This window comes from Oreochromis niloticus, linkage group LG16 (assembly GCF_001858045.2).
Source record: "Oreochromis niloticus isolate F11D_XX linkage group LG16, O_niloticus_UMD_NMBU, whole genome shotgun sequence".
NCBI classification, from domain to species: Eukaryota; Metazoa; Chordata; class Actinopteri; order Cichliformes; family Cichlidae; genus Oreochromis; species Oreochromis niloticus.
This window is the reverse complement of record NC_031987.2, coordinates 31219791-31240552: the sequence shown is the minus strand read 5'-3', so window position 1 is coordinate 31240552 and position 20762 is coordinate 31219791. Positions and strand designations below refer to the sequence as shown.

At 44.0% G+C, this 20762-nt stretch overlaps 2 long non-coding RNA genes across 5 annotated transcripts in view; one reads left to right on the top strand and one right to left on the bottom strand.

Moving 5' to 3' along the window:
* Positions 1-20762, top strand: part of LOC102076187 (uncharacterized) — a 56959-nt gene that overhangs the window by 4075 nt on the left and 32122 nt on the right. For 2 of the 3 annotated variants that reach the window (XR_003216652.1, XR_003216653.1), the window contains one exon: positions 2722-2792. This is a non-coding gene — a long non-coding RNA (uncharacterized LOC102076187). Of the gene's footprint in view, positions 1-966; positions 1003-2721; positions 2793-20762 lie in introns of all 3 variants that reach the window. The other variant, XR_003216654.1, reaches the window with a different exon arrangement.
* Positions 851-18805, bottom strand: LOC102076132 (uncharacterized). 2 transcript variants are annotated; one of them, XR_003216675.1, is made up of 3 exons: positions 5112-18805; positions 4640-4897; positions 851-977 (listed from the first exon to the last, which is right to left on the bottom strand). It is a non-coding gene; the product is annotated as an uncharacterized LOC102076132 (long non-coding RNA). The 2 variants fall into 2 exon arrangements; XR_269905.4 differs by having other exon boundaries at positions 4640-4883.

Genomic DNA, 20762 nt, shown 5'->3' with positions numbered 1-20762 from the left:
TGGAAAGCCACTGCACACAGCAGGAGAAAAAATGTGCATCTACTCTTGATGGAAATGTTTAGACGTCAGTTCGAGCTCCTAATTTATTACTGGAAAGCTGAGATTTGTTTAGTATATTTTGCAGCATCTCGTCTCCTGATTTAGTTGCAGGGAAAACGGAGGAATGTCCTCATCGCTTTGGAGCTTTTGATTTTTAAAAGAAATTCTTTACTATCTGCGGCTGAGTGGCGTTTACTGGTTTGTTGGAGTTTCAAATTAGGTGCTGAAATCACATAGAAATGTAGAAATTTTCTCTGCCTTCCCCTCTTCGTTTTTCACTTCTGTTCTCTGTGTGCAGGTGTTTTTCTCTCTCTTAGGTGTGTCACTGACAGTGGCATCACTATCCTGATATTAGTCTCCGCGGTCGAGCAGGGGACAGTCCCCGGAGCTCAAGGGGAGGGCGACGGGAGGAGGGGGGGATTTCTCGCGGGCTGAGGTCGAGCAGGGGACCGAGCTGCGGCCGACTGATGTGACTGATTGTTGTTGTTTTCTTTTTTTTTCGGGGGGTAGCCAGCCTCCAGTTCGAGGCAACAAGAACCAGTCAGTGGCATTTCCGAGCGATCCGCTGTAAAGGCCCGCAGGCAGGCGGGCAGGCACACAGATAAAACAGAGAGAGAAAGAGAGAGAGAGAAGGGATTCTCACGTCAGATGAGTAATAGAGCGGTGTATTACCACGGCACAAAATGCGAGAGACGTGATAAATCGATCCTCCTCCTTTCCTCCCGCATATATCTGCGGTTGTCTCCGCTTGTTCCACCAACACTTTTTCTTTCTTTTCTTTCTTTTTCTTGCGCTCAGCCCTCGGTGATGTGTTGTTTCAGCTTCTGCCTCTCGCGTGCTCTCGTACGCGCAACGGATAGATCCCGGAGCGCTGCGCTCGAGGAAGGTGTCTGCAAACTGGGCTCATTTTTTCTTCTTCTTTTTTAGCTTCAGCTGATCTGCAACACAGAAGAATACACACAGGTACCGCAGTTTGATGATGATAAGAATTTACAATTTCAGTTATCATTATTATTGTTGTTGTTATTATTATTATTAGTAGTAGTAGTAGTAGTATTATCAGTGCCAAAAAACTGTTGTGATTAAGAAAATGAAGAGGGCTATTTTATTCATAGACTTAAATATTTAAAAAATGTGTGCTTTGACTTTGTCAGTGTGGTGTAGAAGTTCTATTAGGGCTGGCACTGTTTACATATGGCGAGACTTGAACATGGCATTGCAACAGTGTGTGGTCTTCTCTGGCAAGGCCCCTTGTGCGAGCGCTATTACTTCACGCCCGCGTTTACGTGTTTGTGCGCGCGCGTGTGAGAGAGGGAGAAAGAAAAGAAAAGAGGAGGGGAGGGCTAGAGGAAATTCTTGTGTTTTGGAATGCGTTTACCCCGGGGGAGACCCGTGACTTCGGGATAGACGAGGGGCGCAGAGAGAGAGAGAGAGAGAGAGAGAGAATGCATGTGGCGTGAGGAGAGAGAGTGAGCGGTCTATTGTGAGTGCACTGGCTTTCTAAGAAATCTCTGAATGGTGTGTTTGATGTGTTTGTTAATGCGAATATCACAGTAATCGGGCGTGAAGGGACTTGAGTTTTTTAAAGTGAATTAGATTGTCTGTTCGAATTATTCACATTTTTCTCTTTGATTTTTTTGTTCTTTCTTTAGAGGACTATAATTGAAACCATGCTCCGTTAGTTTTAGAAAGAGTGTTGCTGTATCCAACAGGGGGCACTTGTGACACGTGCACTTGGATCTCTGTGGTTATTAATGTATTAACTCTGGCCGTTAATGTCAATTCCAAATTTTGTATTTTCTTTAAAAGCTTAATATTGTTTTGCACGTTTAGTGTCGTTTTTTTTTTTTCCAGACTTGATAATAAGCACGTTAAACAGAATTTCAGAGGAGTTTGCAGAATTAGAAGCTTTTTTAAAAAAAAAAAAAAAAATACTTTTGATCAAAACTTGCTCCTCAGTCTACTCGGAGTCCATCAGATTTAGGACTAAGTGGGAGCTTTGCAGTAGTCTAAGTGATTTTCATTTTGCCATGAGGAGCGCAGTCATGCGCAACAGGTTGTCCCTGCCTCCTGATCCTCCATCAGCTCTATCTGTTGTTTAGTCAGTACAGAAAGCAGAGAACCAAAGTGCATAGACTGCCTCTGCAACCCTGTTCATATCAAACATAACATGCCACAAATGTGACTTCACCCTTAAGGGAAAATAAGCATTAGTGACAGTATAGGAGGAGACTGAGCTTTATCTGATTATACACAGTCGGAGTGTATAATCTGAAAGCTGACAGCATATGCCATGTACTGTACTTGAAACTTTGACAGAAGTTGGTGCATCGATTTACTTTTTTAATGGACAGACTGAGGTTAGGATCCCGGTTGGTATTGGACACAAATCAGTGTTTCTGGAACAGTGCTGGGGACTAGAGGGAGATGGACTGCTAAAAGCTCGCCCACACACAAATGTGAGATATTCTAATGAGCAATCTGGCCCTTTCTGAATATTATTCACAGTACAAGCATCCTACGATGTGTGACATTGTGCGAGTCTATCAATTTCTTGCAAATATCTTCTTTTTTTTCCTTCCTCAAAAATTTTCTGTTTGATAAAGGTGTCAGTGATAAGAATATTTGAAAAGGCTCCGTATGATGTGAGTGACATGCTACTCTGCCACCCGTTTTTCACAGCTCGAGCTCTTCACGATGCACATCTGTGAAAAGGCGGCAAAGACCTGCAATCCATGGCTCCTGTCCTGCTGGTAAGAATCACACATTTTCTGTGATTTTTCACTGATGCAGAAATAGCTTGAATTCATTTCTCAAATGGAAAAGTTGAACCTGAGACCAGGCAAACCGGGTTCCATTTGAAGTTTTTGTTAATGCACCTCGCATCGTTGCGAGCTTTAGATCAAAATGTTGCATCAGTCTTTTCTCTTGAAATCTTACCTTTCCCAATCCATCTACTATATCTAAGGAGACCTCATCACTCTCACAATCCAAATCCTCCCCTGTAGCTGCAATTTATAAATAACTACAACCTACTGAGCTCAGCTGTGTTAAAAGCTCTTTACTTACAGTAGTCAACAGTAGATGTCAACATTTTTTTTAATGTAGTGTATTTGATATAAAACTGGCAAAAGATTCAAACACACACATGCAGCATGCACTGCCCACACACTCCCACGTGTTTCCCCTGCCTTTGCTTTCTTCAGATGTGAGGCACATGACATCATTAAAGAAGTGATCGAAAAATCACTGTAGGTACTGCATGTGGGTTTTGTGTGCATGTTTTTGTTTCTGTGTGGGTGATGGGGAATGAAAGCCAAAGCTCCAGAGCCGTGGGCCCATGGTGGCTATGTGTGTGTGTGTGTGTTTGTGCGCGTGTGTGCCCAGCCGGAGGCTCTGGTCCTGGGCTGCACAGCCTCCCACGCTGGGGTACGGCAGGGGCTGAGTGGGAGGGAAGAGTGGGAGGTAAGAGTGGGCTGGGGTTGTGAGTCAGCCTGCTGCTGAGCCCCTAGACAAGAGAGCGCTGAGGGAAGAAACACACGGGCGAGAGTCCTCTCCCTGCCAGCGTTTTGAAGAAACTGTTAAGTTTATTACGAGGAGTCTACAAGTCCCGGGAGAAGTAACTGCTGGGATTACACATAGGACAGAAGGCAGTGGTGGGAGAAGTCTCTGAAGGTATTGAGAAGATGGAGTAAATTACAATTTCAGTGGGGCTGACGGCTCCTCAAAACATGGTCAGGAGCTACAGGAGAAGGCAGGGGACACAAAGATGTTGCATACATCTTTGTTGGTTCTTTATTTTACTGATGTGAATTTCGAATGTTAAACTTAGATCAAAGAGTGGCTCTGCAGACCACTCCTGTATTTTTAGACCTTTTAGACCTTCGTGTATTTCCACAGAACAGCTCTGAATACCACAGTCTCAGCCTGCTTATGCATTTTCTTGCACTTCTGAGACAGATGGCGGTATCAGGCCCAGCCCCATCTGCTGGAACCACTTGCTCTTTCTCACTCTGTCTGCTGAGAAAACAGAGCTCCATGCTGCATGTCCATTTAATCTTCTGTGAATGACACACTCCCGTTCCACACTATGCATATGCATAGTCCATTAGTCAGAAGCAACAGGGTGCTTTTTGCCAGGTTAATAAACTTTCTAGTGTGGAGCTCACAGGAGTGTAGCCTGCATTGCAGATCACAAGTTATTTACTCACTGCAGAATCATTCATGAATGCTCTCCGTTCATCCTGCAAGTAGAGGTGCTGTTTAAAGGAAAATGCGAGATTTGATGTGTAAATCTTCTTCACGTTTACAGGAGCATGATTAGCCTGTAAATACTGTGGTTAAAAAAAATAGCTTAGAGGAGATTCTTCGTGCTTTTTTAGGGGTTAAGTAGCCTAATACAGGTAGCTGAAAACTGCAGTCATCCTCAATAGCTCTAAGAATGAGAATAAATATTGTATCTGATGGAACAAATTCTTGTGTAGGGTGGGAAATGTTTCTAGATGTAGAGTAGTGTTTGGTATTCATGCTTCATCAGATACATAATTTTTTTTTTAAAGTTTCAAAATCATGCTTTTTTGTCAATGAACTAATGACTCACCTTTAAGGGGACTTGTTAGTTGTCTCTGAATTTTTCATTTTCTGTCATCTTTTTCCCTTGACCCCAAAACCCAGTCACAGCAGATGGCTGAGTGCCCCTCAGCCTAGCTGCGTCTCATCCTGTCAAAAGGCAGTTCTTCTGCCCCACTGTTACCAAATGCTTGCACACAGGGGAGTTCTCTCCAATAAATATTGTAGAGTCTTTACGGTACAGTGTGAAACACCTTGAGATGACGGTTGTTTTGCTATAAAAACAAAACTGAAATGAATAAAAAGAAATAGGTTTGTCATCCTACTATTCTGTAAACTGTCTTTCTAAATGTGAAACTTGCATCTCAATATTATGTTTATTAAGAAAGGCTGAAGCAAGTGTCATTGCTAGCTTCACATACTGACATACATACTTGACATCAGTAATTGATAAGATTAAAATCAAATTAACTCTCCTTCTCCACCTTAATCAGAAAACACACCTGAAATTGTTGTAGTTCCATTTTAGGAGATTTCATGACACCACTCTCAGGGCCACAATGTCCCAGTGAACTCAGCAGCGGTGAGGACTGGGCTGGGCCGGTTGTTCTGATAATAGAAGGTGGTTCTCCAGGAAGCCAAGAGGGAGTCCACCAGTCTGGGGTGTAGAACCAGTAAGTGGGCCAGCTATGGGACCAGCCCAGGGGTGTGGAGCAGCAGTCGATGAGGCGGTGGGAAGTGCTGGAGGGATGTGGACGGGCGAAAAAGGAAGGCAGGCGAGGAATGGGAGGGAAGGACACGGAAGTGAGAGCAGGAAACGCTGGTAGGAGCAGTGGGAGTGGGGGGTGGAATGTTACACAAGAGCTTTATCTGCACTGTAGCATCAAGATGTGGGCGTCCGCTGTTGGTGTCACTGCTCAGACAGCCACCCGCCAAGCGAGGGAGCTCATGTGTGACATAGCCATCCTGTGACACGCACACATGCGCACATTCTCCACAGTGTGACCCCTCACCGCCTTGGCAGAGCTCACTGCTCTTATATCCTGGGAGTGGGCCAGCCTGCAGCACCGTCCCAGCCTTCGTATAACCCACGCTGTGCGGTTGTGGAATAGAGAGAGGAAGTCTTGCAGTGTAAGTGAGGGAGTCAGTGCTATGCATTAGTGAGTTCTGTTAAAGGGACCACAATGCTGGCGGGCATACATTCATGCATATGTAAGTAATGCATTTCTGCACTAATCAGATCATGCTGTCACAGGCACGTTATGCATTTTACTACAAGAGCATGAAAACTGCAGCCAGTGCAACTGTTATTACTGCATTTAATCAAAGCAGAAATACTCAGCCTTCATTCATCAGAGGGCACGATTGTTTGTTTTCATATGAACTGACCTATTAACCACAATAATTTATACAAGAATAGGAACAAGCCTATAACACAGGTAAATATTATTTAATTCTGTGCAATAGGCACAACTAGATTTTAGCTCCATGTACTTCCAAATGTTGTATTTGAAAGAGTGTGTAGAATATTAAACAGAGGTGGAACCATCTCTGGTGGGCGTGCTTTGGACTGTGGAGCTTAAAATGAGTATCTTTGACTTAATAAAACTTAACATTGCTGTGTTTTCTTTTTCAAGTTGTCTTAGCTGTCAAAAATTAGCACTGAACTATTAATGGAGTACATTTATGTGAGCAGTGCATGTAAATAAACATAATGTAAATAGACTTTTTTTCTGTGGGGGGGGGGTCAGGCTGAACAAATGTAAAACATGAAAGGATAATACAACGAGCTCAAAACTGAATTTACTTTGGAAATAAAATGTTTAAAAAGTATCACCTAAAGTTAAAAAAAAATAAGCAAAAATTATTTTTTAATACTATGTTACTAACACTATCGTTATGGCAGCTATTACTTTATATAGCTCAACCTAATAGTTATGCATCGTGTCACAATAGAAGCATGCGTGTATGATGCAATTACAGAGACTTGCACTAGTAATGGAAACTTCAAGTATTGTCAAAATGTTTGCTCCGCGTGTTTCACCTGAGCTCAGAGGTGCTTGTGTAACACTAGAGCTGCTGTGATATCCCTGCATGTCACTAACGCCCAGGGTTATCACAGGGTAATAAGTGCGAGCGCACACACACACACACACACGCGCGCACACATACACAAACAGACACGCGCGTCACTGCAGGGCAGTGGAGAGCAATGCAGAACAAGCACCGTGATGAGAGATAAGATGTAGAGTCATGCCTCTCCAGCGTGACTGTGACATCACAGTTGTATCTGCGTGTTCACCGTCTCCCCATGCTAGAAACTGACGGGCCTAATATAGTCAGTGCAGAACACACACACACTACACTAGGCTGGTGGGGGAGGGAGTCTGATTGCCATATTTCCATCTCCTGTCCTTGGTTGGTTGCAAGCGTGCGTTTCTTCAGAGGTGTGTCTTTGTGTGCCGGGTTAGTGAATGAGATGACGTCACTGTTACGTCTGTTCTTGTCTATCAATGGCTGGGAGTTTCTGCCTTGGCACAGACAGGTGCATCTGTGACATATTGTGTGAGCGTGTGCATGTGTGTGTGAGAGAGAGAGAGAGAGAGAGAGAGACAGTTTGTGCTTTTATAATTCAAACTTTCTCTGGCTATGTGGAATGTCACTTGAGAAAGAACTTTCAGTGCTCACAAGAATTTGGGGCATTGGAGACATTCTCTAGATGTTCTGACACGTCTGTGGAAATATCTAGCACGTTCTATTTGTCTTGCTGACCTTTTCCCTACTTCTCTGAAACACAGTTTCTAGCTGTTTTGGGTTTTTTTGCTTTTATTTGCTGCTCACTTTTTCTTTTTAAGCGTTTTCTTTTTTTGTTGTTGTTGTTATGGACAGCCAATCTGTTTATTCACTTCAACCCAGCTGAAAGAAAATCCTCCACAAGTGAACTTTTTTTTGAACTGTCATGTCTTAAAACTACTCTGAGCAGCACCGTGGAAACTTACTGTAGGTCTTCTCACTGCTGGTCTTTGTGTCTCCCCCACCCAACCTCTATCACTGCTATCTCTCTGACCCTGTTTACTTGGGTAGGATGAATAAAACGCCACTGCAGCTAAGACAAGGTGGATAAGAAAGTATTTGAAACCATTGAAAACACAAACACACACAGTTTGATTTTCTTGAAATAGGCAAAATTCTGTATGTTGCTTGTGCCATTATTCTCTGACTACTCTGTTTCACATCAGACTGCAGAAGAACAGCGTTAGTTTTTCATGTAAATCATTAAGCACTGGTATAGTTACTTGTAAAGACACAGCCCCGCTGACCCATTTTACCATTTCAATATTTTCTCTTGCATTCTCTCCACATTCTCGTCTCTCTCCTGCTGTTTGAATTCCTTCACTTTATCTCTCCAGCTCTTCTTTATCTCTGTCTGTCTGTGTGTCACCACTAACTCTGGTCAGCCATTTAACTTCTCAAGTCAACCCAGCAGAATTCCCAGGCTGCTCGGCCGCCTGAGTTCACACCTTTTTTGTCCACAGGAATCTTAGGAATCCCCAGTTTCCTTTCCACTGCAATCTCCATTGTGTGTGTTTGTGTGTGTGTGTGTGTGTGTGTGTGTGTGTGGAGGGGGGGTACGTGTGTGTCTGTGACTACATGAAGGAAAGGCCTCCGCCTGTGCTGTGCATGTGTGTTGAAACACATCTCCGCCCTTGTATCCACCCAAAGAAAGCGAGCAGGCGGTGCTCACTTTGTGCCCACAATAGACTGAGTCACATTCTAAAATGGCAAACCTCTTAGTTACTGAGAAACTTTGCTCTTTAGCAGAAACCCTTTAATGTCAAACTGAGACTCACATCATGTGAATTTCATCAGCACACACGCTAATTAATTTGCTGCCTTTCACACGTGAATTAACTGCAAAACAGAACAGTTTTCTTCATATTTTCTGATAAGATCATTTAGAAGAAAATATGTTCAGTCTCATGTTTATCTGACTCCTTTTTGGTTTTGTGTTATTATAAATTTTTTTTAGGATCAATAATTGCAGATTCATCATTTGCTAAAGCCAGACCGTTGTACTCTTTTCATTTTAACTATAAATTACCCACTTGTTAGGGAAAAAAGAAAGAAAAAAAGAAATCATTTCCCTCTCAGTGACTCATAATCGCTGGCTTGCAGAGCATCTGAATAACAAGATCAGGAATAATCTGTCAGATCGCTGCTTTTGGCAGGTAACAGTGCACACCGTATCAAATGGTCGACCCGAAATAGCTCCACACAGGAATACACGAGAGAAAATTAACAAAGCTATTTCAAACAGAACGAAACAAAAACAAACCAGGCAAGCGCACAGAGCTCCCATTTAAATCCCCCCGGTGACTCGACCCGCGCACATTCATGCCGCAGTTTGTCGGCAGGTCTGGAGTCATTTAGCCGCTCTCACCCTGAGTCATCCCTGGCTTGAGCACAGCCTGATGCCGAGGCTCAGCGGCACCCGTTGAACACAGCAAAGTGCATACAGATACCCATTCACACACGGAGAGAGCTGTTATTCAGCCTTCACCCACTCACTCTCTCCGCGCGACAAGCAAAGCTATATGCGACGATGTCTTTGATGTTAGCTCCTGAGGTCCAAAGACACTGGATGGAAATGTAGTTTGTAAACACTAGAAATATAAATTTAGGCTAAAAACAAAAAATCTTATATAATATTTCTCATGAAAGCTTTATTTATAAGCCCTTTAAAACTCCCTTTTTATTTGACTGAATCTCTGTGTTTTAATGGACATTGTTCTAAAAAAAATATACAACCAAATCTTTTAAGCACTAATGCTGACTTGCGTCAACAGTCCCTGGGCAGGTAGCATGAAATTATACAGTGTACACGTGTATACAAGAGAACACACCGAAACAACAAGACATACACAAACAATCCCTCATACTAGGTTAAACTGTGTCCCAAACAGGAGAGCCAACTGATGCTGTCACAGCTCACAGGAAGCTGGGATCCCACTCACATCATCACTGAGGTGAGAAACTTTCCTGCGCTTCTTTTATAACGTGATAGAGCTTTACCTCCTCAGGACAGTCAGGTCAGGTAATCAGTGGCATTCTTGTACATACAAAAAAACAATAGGTTGCAAGTTCCCCTGAGATTGCACTTAAGGGCTTTAATGCCGAAATGTGTGTATATAGGTCAAATATTACTTAACCCTACTTGTTATGTGACTCACAGAGGTTATTTAAATAGTTATGAATGAGGTCTGACAAAGGCATTTATCCGGCTCCACTAAAACGTGTGTGCGTGTTTCCGTACCACAATATGTGTAACGGGAGCGTAGCATGGGTGCAGCATGGCCTTTGGTGAGTCACATGGCCTCCTGTGTGAGTAACAAACCAACTATGTGATTCCTTCAGTTCGAGACTCCCATTCAACCCACTCTTACCCCATACACACGAGCAGGGAGGAGGAGGATGGAAGCTGAGGGTGGGGCAGGGTGGCGATGGTTCATAGGTGTGGTTGGCAGAAGTTGGGGTAAAATAGCAGGATGTAGGTGAGAAAGCGAGCTCCAAGGAGGGAGGTAGAAACCAAGGGGGGTTGACTGAGGTCGAGGGCAGCTTCGGGTCAAAAGTTTCAGATCAGGGGGACAAAAGGTGCCAAAGACTCCTGTAAATTTAATATATCACAGTCTCCCCAGGAACTGTTATCATCCATTCCTGCCCCCTGTTTTCTTTTTCTTCTTTTTTTTAACCTGTGAACTTGGGTACTTTCTTCTTAGTAGCTGTGGCCATCATGTGGTTACTCGCTTGTTTATGAGTCCGTCCGGTTCTGTAAACTCTGGTACTTTCTCTTTGTGGTCTCAATCAGCAGCCCATCTGTTAGTTCCATCTTCAAATGTGGCGCATGAAATCTGTCGAGATACGATGCACATATATAGCATTTGTTTATGTGGGTGTATGTCCTTATGGGTGGAGAATGTAGGCTGGAAGTCACAAAGACTGTAGCTGTTGTTTTTGTGTGTGTTGCCTTATTTCATATTCAGTTCAGGGTGGCTATGGCTCAGGAGGTAGAGCGGGAGGTTCAATCACCTGAATGGCTTCCAGTGTGAAAGTTAGATAGAGAGCACTTTGGCATTTTAAAAAGCGCTTGTATGAATGAGTGACTGATACATGTAGTATAAAGTGCTCGAGTAACAAAGCACTATATGAGAAGCAGTCCTTTTTTTTCTTTTTCTTTTTTTTTTATAGAAGTCTCAACTCTCTAGCGGGGGAGTTTCCTGCTTTTGAAGACCCCACCACACACACACATACACAGAGAGAGAGAGACAGAGAGGCTACCCTTAAGTTTTTTTCCTCCTCCCTCTCCCCCTCCTTCTTCCCTCCTCTCTTTTTTCTGAATGGATGTCCTCTCCCTAACCTCAATTGAGAGCTGTAACAGGACACTGCTTTAGGCTCAGCCCCCTCTAAAGGCTATGTATAAGAGAGGGACAAGCAGCAGTCCTGTGAGTGTGTGTGAGCGAGTATGTCCGACAGTGTCAGTCAAGGGGTTGAGGGAGAGAAGGGGAGGGTGAAGGGTAAGAGAAAAGGAAGGAGGTGAGAGAGAGAGAGAGAGAGAGAGAGAGAGATAGACTGCTGTGAAACATGTGATAGTGCAACTTTGGCGGGGCTTAGAGGGAGTTTAACGGCTGTAGTGTCTCCAGAGCTCTGGGAAAGCACCTTTAGCCCAGAGGGAGCCTCACAAACTGTCTGTGTGTGTGTGTGTGTGTGTGTGTGTGTCTTTTTGTGCGTACGTGAAAGTGTGTGCTTCTGTGTGTGAGTGAGAGAGCCGGTTTTTCAGTGCTGCTGCTGTCACTTTAAGCCTGTTACTGATTACACTCAGAAGAATGCAACGGGAGGAGGCTAAAAAGACAGGGAAACAGATGAGGAGACATGTAAGGATGAAATCTCTCAGAAGCTGAGCTATGGCGAGCTTTATGTGACTTGCCCTCACGGTCCTGGGCAGTGACGTGGGTGAGACACCGTTACCCAACATCGTCTCTCCCTCCCTCTCTCTCTCTCTCTTTCACTCTCTGTTGGACCAAGCAAAGTCAAAGTGAAAGGGAACCCGGAATCCCTCTTTGAAGCAGAGACAGAGCAAGAGGACGCCCAGAAACACTGGGAAAAACTTAAAGAAAAGACACCAGAGAAGAAGAAATTCGAGTGGAGGTTGAGGGAAGGGGGTGTGCGTATGTGGGGGGGTTCCCTCATTCCAAACTCAGCGCTGGGAGGAAACACTACTCTCACCCAGACGGGTAAGTGAAAAAAGAAAGAAAAAAGAAAAGAAAGGGAAAAGATTCCCAGAAAGTAGAGGAGCTGCTGCTGCTGCTGCTGTTGATGGATATCATATGTTACAAGTTAAGGTTGAGAAACTGCTCCCAGATCCTTAATAGGCGGAGAGGAAAAGCAGTCTGTAGGCTGTCGGCAAACTCTCACACAGCCTGAAGTAGTGAAGTTGTGCTCTGATTTTTCTTTCTGTTCAATTTTGCTTTGTTTTGAAGGTGGTGATGGGTCACCTTCAGCTTGTCTCGAATTGCTCCGAGTTTGAATGGTCACTAGCAGCGGCGTAAGCGTCCCCAGCGCTGCGATCGCGTTACAGAGGAGCTGATTCACTGTCACACAGCCGATTTGTTTGACTCTGCTCTGAGGCTGACTTACAGTCGCGCAGCCATGATTAGATGGGAAGCACAATGTATGTGCTATCATCAGTGCTGCGGTAATATACCAGACATAGTCTGTTGAAGGCAACGCTGATATGAAGTCTTGTGATTAAAATAGGTCTTTGTGGTCAATAGGCCATTTTTAAATACAGAAGCACCACTTCCTCTCTGTTTCAGTCACGCTGTGTGTGTGTGCCCCCCCCCCTTCAACTGACACAGATAGCACAGTCCTTTTGCTCTGCAGCAGAAGGCATGAATGAAGTGAGCGTCTGGGGTGGGGTGGAGGTGGAAGCGGTGGCGTTGGTGGTGGAGCGGGAGGTGGGGTGTGGATAAAATATCATACAGCATGGACAGCGAGCATGTGGCTTCTTTATGAATGGACATGGCAGGCAGCTGACATGATTGGCTACAAAGGAGTGACGTCTGATGACTGCAGAGCCGGCACCCTGGAGTCATTCTCCCCTACGCTGTCGCCGCTGTCCCTCCTGGTTACCACCTCTTAAAGCGCTGCCGCCGCCGCATGTGTGTATATGTATTGATCTGTGTGAGACACAGAGAGAGTGTTTTAAGGAGTCGTGTGAATCAGTGCTAGTGGTTGTGGGTGACATGTGTTTGCCTAAGCGGGCTTAGTCACAATCTGAACAGAGGGGTGTGTGTCTTGAAGCAGTGGGCTTTTTTTTTTTCTTTTCTTCATCTTCTTTTTTTTTTTAAGAGTTGTGGCTCTCTGCCCAGCTGTTGTTCTTCAAATTGTCTCCCACTCTCTCTGACTAACATAATGCTCCTTCCAGCTATCATTACTCTTACTTGTCATGTAATAAGAGGGAAAGTTTCCAGCATTAACACGTAATAATGCTCCCTCATGACTCACTTTCGGGGGGTTTATTTTGTGGCCGTCTACACTTTTAGATTTCCGCTTAAAGAATTTCAACAAAAAAGGAAGTCATGCTATCGATCTGTCAATCTCATCAAGATGATGAGATAATAAGAGGCCGTTCTCAGGAAACAAACAGGAAAATAATTTATCAGGGTGACCTCTGTGTGTGTGTGTGTGTGTGTGTGTGTGTGTCTGTATGTGTGTGGACCATAACCACGTTACCATGCCGGTGCCTGCAAGAAGCCAACCCTACAGACGGACATGCACACCCTTTGTTTTACTGCGACACAATAATGGCCACTCCTTGAGCTTACTGCAGTTCCTACACTCCTCCGTCCCCACTTTAGTTTATGGTTTATCAGGAGGCGTGATAGCGAGACGGAGAGAAAGAGTGAGGAGTGGTGATAAGGAATTGTCACGTTGGTGCGCGAGGATCTGTCGGCACTTATTGGGGCAGCGTTTCCGGCATGAGTGCACGATAGAAAAGAGATTGGCGGCGAGATGCATCGCAGGTATCTTGATGAGGAAGATTAAATTCCCAAGTGCAGATTAGCATGGAATCTGCCCTTTTGTCTTATCACCCTGCCTACATGGTGAACCCTGCTCTGTGCTACTTGGCAATAAGCAGCTAACCATCTCAAGCCACCACCTTTCTGCAGCTTCTATAGGCAAACGTAAATGACTTGGTTTTTGGATAATAAGAAAAGGAGAGCACATTTTTTTTTGTCACGTATACAAATCCAGGGCATGTTGTAGCAGTTTCCTAGACGTTGATTAAGATAATTTTCCAGATGTCAAAGCAACATTGAGATTTGGTTCCAAAAAAGGTGAGAAATCTACATCTGCATCATACACTTATTTGCTGCACTGTATTACTGGCATGAGTAGACATTTTAGGGGCTATTAGATTACAACCATTTAACAACCAAATAAAAGTGGTTTGAAAAAACAGCAAGGTGTCAGCGAGTCATCTACAAACCTTTCACTAAACCTAATTTCAACCTTGGCAGTGATGCAGCATTATAAAGCTCAGTCAATCTAACTAAACTGAACTATTCAACAGAATGGTTAAACTTTCAATTTCTAAATAGATTTAAATCTTTTTAAAAGGCCATGACTGGCTGAGCAGATTTAACCCATAAAAAATGAATATATTGACATGTGTTACTTTTTTAGGTCAAGGACATAACTACATATAACATAATGTAGAGATGCAGAGTTAATACCAATAAAAATGAGTAAGACCAGTTTATTTTTATATTACTTTTATTTGGTTATTAACTAGTGGAAATAAAAGATATATGAATAAAGGTTTATGGTCAAAGATAAACATGCGGGAATTTTTTTAATACCAAATATTTATTCTTTGCGAGTTTTAAATGTAAGAATTTTGTTTTTAATGTACTGAAAAGGACCTCAAGCAAGCAGGTTAAGTTAATTAGAAAGGTGTCATCCTGACAAACTGCTGTGGAATGGTCACATATCTACAGGGTAGTGATAAAAGCAGCTTTTCTGTTTATTCCACCACACTTAACTTGACAACAAAAGGATATAACGGCTACACTTAATGTCATGAACAATGTGCTTGTGACGTTGAGTGGAGGGGGGGCAAACGTGGACCGCATAATGACAGGTGGCAGATGGCTGGAGGAACTTAGGACTTAAGTCACCTGTGGCAGGCTTTACTTTGAACTGCATTCATAGCGGCTGGTGTCGGGAAGTGAGGCGTTGTGACATACCATAGTTATTCCAACACTGACAGGAGTTATGTAACTGAAACTGGGTTAAGCGGCGCAAGAGCAATCTTAACTATGACTTGACTCATTTCTCCTTTTTCTTTTCCCTACTTTCCTTTTCGCATGACTCGTCTTTGTTTATACATCAACAGCTCAATTACACAAGTCTGTCATTCACAGGCAGATTGTAGCGTTAAGAGCTTAGCTAGATAACTTAGATGTCGTAGGGCTCAAAGCACCGTGTGTGCATGCACAACAGAAAAAGCCCGTTAGAGATTTTGTGTGTTTGCATACGTCTTGTGTGCATTTCTTTTGTGTGTGTGTGTGTGTGTGTGTGTGTGTGTTCAAGAACGTTCCAACGTGTACTAACCACACACACCTGGCCTGTTTCCTCCTTTGCACATATATGGGCAAAGCTTCCCCTACCTGGGCCTCACTGAATTCCAATAAGTCGCAATGTGAGTGTGTGTGCGTGCGTGCGTGCGCGTGCAAGAAAGAGGCTGTAGAGACGGATGCACGTCATGGAAAACCAGGATCAATGGGCAAGGCCCGCAGAGCTGCGTTTTTAAGGTGTTCCTTTTGTTTTCCAAAGGTAATCAGTTAGCACAATGACTCAGCTTGGCTGATTATTCAAAGTGGCTTCAGTAGGACGACGTCAAGAAGGAACTGTGGTCATGTTGCTATTAGACAAGCTGCATACAACACTCAAGAGAGCAGAATGAAATCCCTGTGTATCAGCAGGATTATTAAAGTAAGAATGAAACTCTTGATTAAAAGAAGACACACAGTGGGCTCAACAATTTTCCCAACAACAACAGCCAGACTTTCTGATTATCTGCTAAAAATCAAACTTTCCACGACTGACTTATCTACCTTCGGTCTCTTTGGGCTATTTGTCAAAACGTGCGTTAGTATTCAGGGTGGAGGTAGTGGAGGTATCAGTAGCCGGGTTGTGCCTCTTGCAGACAGAGCTTACATTATTACATTATAGCCTCTGCTTTGCCTTATGTTGGCACTAATGAAGCAGATTTATGGCTATGTTTGCCAGGGTTCAGCGCTGGTCCTGCTTAAACCCTGTGACCCGACAAAGCAAAGTACCCTCACACTGATTTTGGACAATGGGAGACCTTTCATCCATTCCATTCCTTCTCTATACTTTTTTCCTTTTGCCTTCCTTTCCTTTCGGCTCCCTTCTTTCTGTGCTCCCTGCACATTTGCCAAACCTTCATAAAGCAGCTCGAGGAGGTAGTTAGCTTTCCTTGGTCATCTCGCCAGGTCTTTCCCATCAGTCCAGCCCCCTCGAAGAGCTTGCAGACATCCCTCTCTGTAGGCCGGGGGGCTGAGCCTGGGTTTGGGGTACAAGCTGTATATTTGAGGCTGGGGCTCCCTCTGGAGAGGTTCTTTGGCTGTTCAGTCTAAAGGTCTGGATTCAGTGTGCAACTCGACCGACAGCCACCTAGCAGCACCCAAAGGAACCATTTGGGATAGCTTTACAAGTAAAGGCCTGTTTTATCTTCACAATTTATAGTAAGGATAGAAAGTGAGAGGGAGAGAAAGGAAAGGGTGGCGGGGAAAGTGACTTTAGCAGCATGGATACAGGATAGCAGGAAAATATTCTGGAACAGGGAATGACTTTGGATGGCGAACAGAGGTGGCAGCAAAGACAGAGCTTCCATAACCTCTGTCGCCACCGAATCTGAGTTACTGGCTTCCTCTCTTTGGTTGGAAGCTCTCACTCCCCCATCATAACCAATTAGACTCTCAGGCTGGGGTCTATTGGAACTAATATCTGATTGGCAGCAGGCCTCATGGAACGGCTGCTTAATTGGTGGCAAGCAGTTGGTGAGCACTGCATTACAGGCTCGTCTCATCTTGTAGTCTAAGCATCTCTTTGTGTGACTGAAAGCAAAGTGATTGGTGCAATGTTCACTTTGTGAACCCAACGAAATTGCCGAGGCTGTATGGGAACAAGCTAAGTATGAACTTCTTCACACTCACCAGGTTGTCAGCAGTCTGTTCGGGGTAGAGTTACACTTTAAGTTCGAATGATGGATTTTCACCTATTTTGGCATACACAGATGGAATAATAACAGATGGAGTAGAGGGCTGAAATCCATGTAGGAGACTTTCGAAAAACAAAAACTTAACAAAAACTAGTTTCTGAAATCGTGTGCATTTGCTGTGCAACTAAAAGCAGCCTAGAACCCTTAATGCTCAATGGTTTGCAGGTGACCTGGTAGATGTTAAAAGATTAAGTGGACTGTTTTTTGTTTGTTTTTTTCCTTTTTTAAAATTTTAATCTAAACTCTTGAATTTTAGTCTGTGCAAAAGTTCCTGCAAGAAAACAGTGTCCACAAATTCTCTTCTTGCACTGACAGCTGATAGCCTTCAGTGAGAAAAAGTAAAATATGTGCTTGCGCTTCTAAAGTCCAATTTTCTCTACCATCAATTTTTCTATCCAAATCTTAGTATTCAAAAATAAACTGATACAGTTCCAGGCTGGTTTTTTTCTGGTTTTGTTTTTTTGTTTTTGTTGGAAGAGCAACTGTAGATAATAAGCCCAGCGCTGGAACAGTAGGGGACTTTAAAGATGGAGTGCTGGACGTATTGCACACGCACACACGTGCAGAAAGAGCAAGAGAGAGAGCGAGGGAGGGAATGCATCCACACCCAGCTCACACATCCTACACACCCACCCACACACACATGCCCACACATACTTGAGCAACAACACGAGCACATGCACACTACCAGTGAACCAGTGTCGCTCACTGTAGAACTGCAACTCTCGTGCTTGCACAAAATACACACACATACTTGTACAGTGGTCACCCCCTACTTTGAGGCTAAAGCAGGGTAATGATTCAGTTCCTCTTTGTGTATGTGTGTGTGTGTGTGTGTGTGTGTGTGTGTGTGTGTGTGTGTGTGTGTGTATACATTTGTGTGTACTACATGGTGTATATGTGAACACATTTGCCACTTTGTGAGTGTGTTTCGAGCATGTGTGTGTGTCTGTGTGTGAATGTGGATGTGGTAAGGGCCCAGTCATCTTCAAGGCAGCTAAGACGAAAGCCACATCAACTGCCATATACCACACTCTAGGAATAGAATAAGCCAGTGCAGGCAGGAATGGAATGGCACGCCTGGCCTCGCCCCTCCTCGAACCACCTCACCCATCCCCAGGCCTCCTAGCGCTCACCCCCTCTTCCTCTAGTCCAGATCACCCTTGTCGCTTGGGTCGCTTGCGTTTCCCCACTTTTTCTTGCAGTTTTGTAGCACTCCTCTGCTCATTTCACTCCTGCTCATTTCAATCCTCTCTAGAGGAAGAACTACAGACGCATGCTCGCTTTCCTGGATTTGCTGGCTAGTATTAGGCACCAGATTGTCCAGCTGTTTTTATTTCAGTCTAGCTCCTCAAACGCCGTAGCATCTGAGTATGCACGAGACATGTGTTTAAAAACCGAGAGCTGGTGTCGCTTCGATGAAAACCCCGGTTAATCTGGCTTATCTGAGATGGTGTTTCACTTCCTCTGTTGTCTCTGTGTGCCTTCACCCTCTGTCCTCCTAAGCATGTCCATATCGCACCAACTCAATGTGTTGCTTTCGATGGAAAAATTGAAAAAGCTGATTGGCTTATGTACATTTGACCTCTCTGCCTAGCGGCAGTGGCAGCATCACCAAAGTGTGGAAAAAAAGGGAAGCGATAACACATAGACCTTATCACTTTGCCTCTTAGCCCAGTGAACTTACTGAGCCTCTGGACTTGTTGACACTGCACTAGCACAGCTTTAACACGCACCTGTCCTTATTTTATGCTAAACAACTAATCTTTTGTTATATTTGTTGTTTGTTTGTTTTTTATCTTAAAATTAGCATCTGAAGTCTGAAGTATCACTTTCCTTTTTTTTCCAGGTTGGCTGATTTTGCATGGATTGTCCCAGATAAATGACCACGAGCCATTCCCACGAGAGGTAAGAAATTCATTCTTTAAAAAGAAATCTGCATCAAACACTGTCTTCGCCACTGTCCCCTCCTCCCTCAGCTTCTTTGCCACTATTGTCATCCAGCAAAAGAACAGAGCCCGAGGCCACTTCCCCTTCTCCCTACCTCAAATCCGCAGGGAGCCCAAACAGTATTAGCACTTTAAACCTTAGGTTCACAGGTAAGTTCAGGTGGGGAGCTGTCAGAGAAATTTCTCTTATACGGTAAGATGAGACAAACGATATGACATAGTTGGCATGGTGAAAAAAAAATGAGCTGCTGAAACAAGGAAAAGTAAGACAAGGGAAATGTAAAGACACATATGACAGAAAGAGCATTTACGGTGACAGAACGCTGGAATGCGAGGAAGGAGGAGGAAAGAGGGGCAGAGCAGAGAGAGGGGGAGAGAGAAGCCAGCACATTTCCCTTAATAAAAAGAAAGTGGAGTCAAGTGACCATCAGCTGGTCAGAGAATGTTTGATCAATATAGTCATGAGGCCTCAGGTATGCAGAGCGAAATAAAGGGAGAAAGATCGGCCCCGCTGTCTCCTTCCAGGTTATCCTTCTCCTCCAATCACATGTATCTAGGTTGCAGTTTTATGAAGATTGAGTTAGTGCTCTCTTTATGCGTAGGGCTCAGCGTTGGGTCAGCATGGCGGTGGCCTCTGTCTGTCATGCCTCAGGGCTAATGGGAAAGAATGACAGGAATCTGCAACTGATAATGCCATGCTTGGAGATGTTCGTCAGCAGATAATCTCCTATATCCTTCCCCTCCCTCGGGCTCCTCATTTTCTCCCGCTTGATCTCGTCTCTGCAGTTTGCTGCCCCCCGTGCTCTTTCCTTTGCCTCTACATATTTGCATCTTGCACTCACACCTTCTCCTTCTTTCTTATTTTCCTTTTGTAGTTTTATATAATTTGTTTGTCCCTGAGATATGTATGTGTTCATAACGGACCTATTTTCTGTTTCTCTTCACTCTTTCTTCAGATGGGGTCCAGAGTCTCCCCACCCAGGCACGACCAAACCGGCCAGCCTTCGCAGTTCACGCCTCTCTAGCTGCTGTCAGTTGCTCAGTAGGCAGTGTAGATCCTGTGTAGCAATCAGCAGCTACATCTGGCTACTGGGTCTCTGACAGTTCTGCCTACTTCCCAGTCAAGCTTGCTCGTTCCTCTTCCTATTGGCTAAGTGACACATTCCAGTCCCCGCATTGGCTGCAATGTCAGGGGGGCTCCATCCTGTGACCCCACAGACAGGATGTTCTCTGTGTCACAACTCCACAAGGGCCCCTTGTCAAGGCTTTTTTGTGTTGTTGTTTTTTTCTTCACTCCTTCCTCCTCTGTCATTCTTCTTTAAATTCTCGCTCATTTTGCCTTCTCTCCCTGTGCCTCTACAAGATTCTCTTAATATGAAATGTCCTTGGTTGTAAATATTAAAGTTCTGTGAGATAAATTTAAAGGAGCGTATTTTTCCATAGGAAAAGCGGCAACATGTATTTGAAAAGCTCTCGGAGAGACCTTTGCTTTCGTCCTGAACCTGGCATACAATGTAGATTTCTGTGTGGTTCTATTCTACAGCTACATTGTCTGCTGGGTTTCTGGCAAGTAATATAAGCAGCTCTTATATAATCCCTCGGGCGCTTGAAAAGGTGAGCATTCATCTGTTCTGTCAATGTGGCTCAAATTCCTGACCCTGACAATTCAATAAAGAGAAAATATTTCACGTTAATACTGCTGAGTGACTGTCGTTTGTCAGGCTGAAAATCACATTTGAAGAAAGAAAGAAATCTCCAAATCTACTAAATCTAAATTGATTCAGTGTTGCTTTTGTGTCCCAGGAGTTAACCCCGAGCAAGAGATGCCAGGAATATTC